Source organism: Rutidosis leptorrhynchoides, chromosome 1 (genome assembly GCF_046630445.1).
Source record: "Rutidosis leptorrhynchoides isolate AG116_Rl617_1_P2 chromosome 1, CSIRO_AGI_Rlap_v1, whole genome shotgun sequence".
NCBI lineage: Eukaryota > Viridiplantae > Streptophyta > Magnoliopsida > Asterales > Asteraceae > Rutidosis > Rutidosis leptorrhynchoides.
Window position 1 is genome coordinate 611,728,550 of NC_092333.1, and position 7,481 is coordinate 611,736,030.

Sequence of the window (7,481 nt, forward strand, 5' to 3'; positions counted from 1 at the left end):
TTATTATCATTATTATTATTATTAGGATGTTTATTAAAAGTGTTAAAAGTATTATTATTATTATTATTAATTTGTAATATTAATTAAATATGAAGTGGAAAATTTAAAAGGCATAATTTACGGGTAATTATTACCCCAATCAGATTTATTAAATGGTTCCTGCTCCCCACTATTTTACCCGTGATTTTTTTTTCTTTTTGTCATCTATCAGCAAAACCTAAACACTTGATCCTCTTATAAATCTTCACACTAAAACAATCAGGTTCTTCAATTCCATTTATAAACCCAGATTACAAGTATCATTCTTTCTCTATATATTTGTAAGCACATATACATAAACAATGAGAATTCTTTCCTCTTGCTATCGTCTTCTTCAAACCGTAACACCACCGAAGCTTCCATCACCACTCGAGCTCTTTCTGTTTTTATTCGTATGTACACCTACGAACTAAACCTTTAACCATCTCCAACAAACCACAGGCCACCATGTCGTCTATTATCACCACCCTAACAGCCATCAAGAACCGTCACCTCATAATCACCCTACAACCACCACCAGCTCCCACATCTCTTCTCTCTCTTAAATTACAACCATCTACAATCACCACCAAGGTCTCCATCGAACACCATAACACCACGAAACCCCTTTCAGTTTTTCTACTTCTGATTCCGTGTTAGACAGTCACCACTTCAACCTCAACACAATTGTTGGACCACTGCTACTGTTCAGTTTCTGTTTCTTCACGCAAACAATCATCACCTTCAAACCACCAAGACAAATCACCATCATAACTCATCTATATATATTTCCTTTTTGTACTTCCTGTTTGATTCGAATTTAATACCAAACCACCATTCAAACCGATACCACAATTATTTCTGTTTCTTCCTTTCAGTTTCGTGAAACCAACCAACCATCTTCGAAACCCATTTGAAACGTTGCTGCGTTTGTTCCTTTTCTATCGAGCCCCAAACAACAAACCACACCCACTACGTTCTATTTCTAGTTCTTTAACCTGCTAATGATCAATGATGATTTGAAGAGGATAATGATTACAGGTGACCTTGATAAAAGATAAACGAGTTAATAAAGTTAACGATATATTGGTGAAAACAGCGATGTCGATGATAATGATGTATGATGATCATGGTTTATAATATAAGATAAAGATAATGAAAAAAAAAAGAAACAATGAGTGCTTCATTACCTGTTTGATGTCGTAAAAAAAAAAAAAAAAAAAAAGGGGAAACAGTACAACATCGAAACCCTACTTGTTTTCCCCACTACGGTTATGATCTGGCCAAGGTGTTGCAACTTGTGGGCTGTCATTGGATCATAAGTGTTCTTGGGCCGTGAATCAAAATCATGGTTTGGGCTTGAGCATATTAAAGGACTAAATGGAAATAAAACCCGAATTAAAACAGAAAAACAGCATAGCTTGGATGGTTAGGTGTTGGTGCCGGGTGTTCAAGAGGTCTTGGGTTCGAGTCCCATCATGGGCAATATTATTTTTTAGGAAGATTTCTAAGGGTATACTCATTTATTCCTTATTATTATTATTATTATTATTATTATTATTATTATTATTATTATTATTATTATTATTATTATTACTCTCATTATTATTAGTATTATCATTATTATTTTCACCATTTATAAACTAGCAAAACATTTTATTTTTTTTTAAAATTTAACATTATTATCAAAATTGATACTTTTATTAAAGCTATTATTATAAAATTTAATAATATTATTAGTATTATTATTATCATTATTATTATCCTTAATCTAGTATATTTAAAATTGTTAATAAATGATCTTTATATAAAAATATATTTAATACACATAACTTAATTTTATTTTTATTTGTTTAATATTTATATAAAAGGAATACCTTTAATTTAATGATAAAATATATACAAGTTATTAATATAAAAATCATATCACTAATAACTCACATACATATTTATTCGATTACGATTATATGTATTAATATATATACCTGATATAGGTTCGTGAATCCGAGGCCAACCTTATACTTGATCAATGATGTTATATATGTATTTTTACTACAAAATACATTAGGTGAGTATATAGTCCCCTTTTAAACTCTAAATATTTTTGGGCTGAGAATACATGCGCTATTTTTTTTATAAATGATTTACGTTATGGATACAAGTGACTAAAATTACGTTCTACATGGGTTTGAATCAAAAATCCCCTAGCTTGGTAACTTTAACTATTGGTTTATGAACTGGTAGGCGCGAATCCTAAAGATAGATCTATCGGGTTTTACACCCCCACCCAGATGTTGTTCTAGTCATTACTAAACTAGAAGAACGGGTGTTTAGTACTTCGAGGTTAACGGAACGCACTTGATTCGGTGCACATATTATTATAACTCAGGGGTACACACTCTTGTTAAGGCTAGTTACCGGGTGCCCACTGTTTGGAATGCTTTTCATACACTTGCGAGTGTATTATGTTTATGAATATGAAATCTTGTGGTCCATAGTTATAACGCTGCTAGCATCAAACCTATATATCTCACCAACTTTATGTTGACGTTTTAAAGCATGTTATTCTCAGGTACGAACTAAGTCTTCCGCTGTGCATTAACTCAAATTAAGGATATTACTTGGAGGTGATCATCGCAATGGGACCAACTGTTGAAGACTTCGTCCGGGAGGATTAGGACCGGTCGTTTCAGTTGGTATCAGAGCGTTGGTCTTAGCGAACCAGGCCTTGCATTAGTGTGTCTAACTGGTAGATGTTAGGATACATTAGCGAGTCTGGACTTTGACCGTGTCTACCTGTCAAAAGGTTTTGCTTATCATTTCTAGTCGGAAACCATCTGCTTATCATCCTTAGGAAATTGCCTGCTTATCATTCTTTAGTCTAGACACGTCTTACTGCATTTAGTGCATCGATAGTGTATAGACAAAAATTCATATCTTAGCGCATCTGTAGACTTGCTTGTCATATGCCGTAAGTTCCTCTGTAGGTTACGAAATCTTTAGTATTATAGATATTCTATGAAGTTAGAATATCATCCTATATTCGAAAATCATTTCACATCGAAGATCTCTTCCATCCACCAAATTGCTCTTTTCAACCTGAAGCGTTTACCGGCGAACCTGTTCGAGAAATCATTTTCTCTCCCCTTTTTCCAAGTATCTCATCACGATTACATACTATCCCATATCTCGAATCTTATTCATTCGCTTGCTTCAACCGTCAATCATCCTGTAGTACTAGAAGGAGTTAACAAATTACGCGCTCGTGTGACGACTTTGGAGAAACTGGTGCGAAGGTTACGAACACCACCAGCAGCACCAGCAGCATAATCAGTACCAACATCATCGACGTCGACAGTACCCTTATCATCCCTAAACCATAACCGCGCCGTAACTCTCAACATCACAATCTGTACCTCGAATATCAACATCACACGCCTCAATATTACCACCTGTATTTAGAGTATGATCTTCGTTCTACATATCGTTCTACATCGATTAATTTCGTTCTACGTATTGTTCTAGCTCATTTACCTTCGTTCGACATGGCAATTATGTAATCTCTAATGTCTTAGAGATCATGTAATCAAGTGCCAACAATAAATCAAATGAGTATAATATTATATTGACTCATTAAATTCATAATTACATCCGAAGAAAATATATATGCAAGTATATTTTCATAAAGATTGTAATTAAAAATTCTTTTGTACAAACTGTTAATGATGAAAAAAAAAAAAAAAAAAAATTTAACGGGTGGGTAGTACCCGAGGAATATTTAGATTTCACATTAATAAGTTACACTGTACATTCTTTGAATCTGATTCAACGGTCATTTATTATTCTACTTACAACCACCGATATACGTATCTGTTTATCCCAGATTAATCATTTCCATTTGAATTTCATATTTGGATTTTACCTACCCGAATCCAACAAGTGGCATAACGAAGAAAACATTGGACAAAAATAAAAAGTGTTAGAAACAAACGAATTAATTAATTGAAATTGTGATAGGATTTCACGCTAACTGTTCCGTCTAACTGTTCCCAGCTAACTGATTAACATTTAATTTATCGCAATTTACATTCTCGCAATTTTATTTATCGTCATTTAATTTCTGTTATTTATTTTTACGCACTTTAAATAACGGGACACGTATGCAAGGTTTCGACTTATCATATCGACCCGTCTATATATATATTTCGGAACAACCGTAGACACTCTATATGTGAAGGTGGGAGTTGGCTATACAGGGTCGGAGTTGATTCCAAAATATATATATACTTTGAGTTGTGATCGACACTGAGACCGGTACACGGGTCACGATACGTATTATTTAATTCGAATATTATATATTAAATTATATATGAATTATTGAACCATCGGACTATTGGACTGCTAACTTTGGACAATTAAAATGAATTAAATTAAAATGTTGATTATAACATATGAAATTAAACAATTCTTCAAGTTTGCCACTTGATTCTATCCTAAAACCACATTTGTACATTGACAATTACAATTCGCGTTCAGATCTTTCACGATTCTTGAAAACACCTTGGTCGCGAAGTTGAACCAGCTGCACCTCGTCTATGGAAGAAAGATTCATGCATACAGTTATGCACCTGAAAAACTTTCGAAATCGAAGTTATAGTTAAAACCTATTCGCGTCGAATTCCTTATCATTCATTAGCAAAAACAACCATACGATTCCTTTTCAAGTAGCCAATTTTGTCACAGCTCCACTTCGACTTCTTAGCAATACCAGTCTTATTATTATAACCTCGACATATACGCCTTGTCCTTTCGCCGTCGTTACCAGAACCTTTTATATTCCACGACATCATCAGTGGATGTACCAGCATCTCGTCATCTCCTCGGCAGAAACCGCAGTAAGTAAATTGAAAATCTCATAGAACTTCTTCAGTTATACCTACAACGTCTATACCGAAGAACTTCATACTCCGAACGTGAAGTTTCTGAGAAACACCCTGAACTATGAAGTAGTTCTTGAAATGCTGATGAAGCAGCGAAAACCGTAAACGACTTTAACAGTCAAAAGTTTGATGATGAAGTACAGTGTGTTGGTAAAGCTCAGAAAAAGAGGAAGGTTGGAAATGGAAAACAGATTGAGCAAAGTATGAAGGAAACCGTGAACAAATCATAAAAATTAAACTCGACTTCAAAGGATTCAAATAATTCAGTGCCTGCTGAAATCGTTAGTAAGAACCCTACTCCTTATTCTAAATCTTTTCGGATGATATTCTTCATCAACATTTTATCTTAGAGATTACAAGATATTTTCATATCTTCCGTTATGCATATTCTTCAAATTTCTGGAGATATTATTCCCATCTGAAATCATTTATCACTTCGTAACATCTGCGTTACAATATAAAAGAATCTGTATTAGTTTCTAAATTCTGAAACCTCTGAAGTTAAAATAGGAATGTTCTGAAGTAGTATTGGAAACTGATGCATGAATTAGTATAATATAATGAAACTTGATCAACTTCATTATATTACAGTAAGTCATGTTAAGTTTTTAATGGAATGTGATGATTCACAGTACCGTCATCATGTGCCATGTTACACGGCTCTTACATTCTATCCAATTCTCAAATGTATTAGGAACATATCATCTTGATAGTTCTATCTTTCCCAAGATAATCTGGTAATTTGACAAATCAAAATCGTGCCATTACCATTTTTTTTAAGGACATTAGTTATGTTCATTCCAAAATTTCATATCTACGAATTCCGGACCATTACTCGCCTGACTCGAAATTGGAAAGAAAAAAAAAAAAAAAAAAAAAAAAAAGAGGCATGAGGCTCCGAAAGATAAAGGAAGATATAAAACCCAACAACAACCTCAAAATTTCAAACCGTGTATATCGATGCAGATAGCGATATAAAGACACGGGAGAACTAGAAACACTATAAAAACAAGAGTATAGAAGAAGTAAATAGATTCTTCTGGGGGTAGACAAAAAAAAAGAGAATGATAGATGTGAAAATTAAGAATATATCAAGAATCGGAATGGAATGGAGTATATTGGTGAATGTCTTAAAGTAGGAATTAAGGAGAAAGGTAAGAAGATGTGAATTGTGGAAAATAAGGAAACGAAGGAGTGGATTTATAGTAAAGTATCCGACAGAGAAATCGAAACAGATAGCCGCATTAAATCAAAGAAGATTCTAATCGCCGAAGAACCAAACCTTATTACGTAATCTTTTCCCAAAATCCTTTAAAATCCGGAAATCAATCATAATCACATCATCGGTTAAAACAATTCCATATTTACTCATTTCACTCTTTTGTGATAGCTTCACTCGTGCGTTTCATATGATCGAATCGTTTTATCTATATCTCTTAATAATGATAAAACTCCATTATCATCTCATATTCGTCATGAAAATATTCCTATTGTTATCCATTAACCTCTACCAAATTTCAGGGACGAAATTTTTTTAACGGGTGGGTACTGTAACGACCCGGAAATTTCCGACCAAATTTAAACCATAATCTTTATATGTTTCCGACACGATAAGCAAAAATCTGTAATGTTGAGTCTCGAAAGCTTTGAAATCTATGTCATGTATCCAATTACATTCGACCCCTGATTAATCCCAACGATTCACGAACCATTAATTATGGAATATATAATTATATAATGTATAATGAATATATATATATTATATTTTTTTTTTTCACATAATTATTATTATATGTATAATGTAAAATATACTAAAAGATATATAACATGATACTCAAAATATGATATTAAAAATAATCACTAAATATTATATGATTAATAATATATATTTTTATCATTAAGATTATTATTATTATTATTATCATTATTATTATTATTAGGATGTTTATTAAAAGTGTTAAAAGTATTATTATTATTATTATTATTAATTTGTAATATTAATTAAATATGAAGTGGAAAATTTAAAAGGCATAATTTACGGGTAATTATTACCCCAATCAGATTTATTAAATGGTTCCTGCTCCCCACTATTTTACCCGTGATTTTTTTTTTTCTTTTTGTCATCTATCAGCAAAACCTAAACACTTGATCCTCTTATAAATCTTCACACTAAAACAATCAGGTTCTTCAATTCCATTTATAAACCCAGATTACAAGTATCATTCTTTCTCTATATATTTGTAAGCACATATACATAAACAATGAGAATTCTTTCCTCTTGCTATCGTCTTCTTCAAACCGTAACACCACCGAAGCTTCCATCACCACTCGAGCTCTTTCTGTTTTTATTCGTATGTACACCTACGAACTAAACCTTTAACCATCTCCAACAAACCACAGGCCACCATGTCGTCTATTATCACCACCCTAACAGCCATCAAGAACCGTCACCTCATAATCACCCTACAACCACCACCAGCTCCCACATCTCTTCTCTCTCTTAAATTACAACCATCTACAATC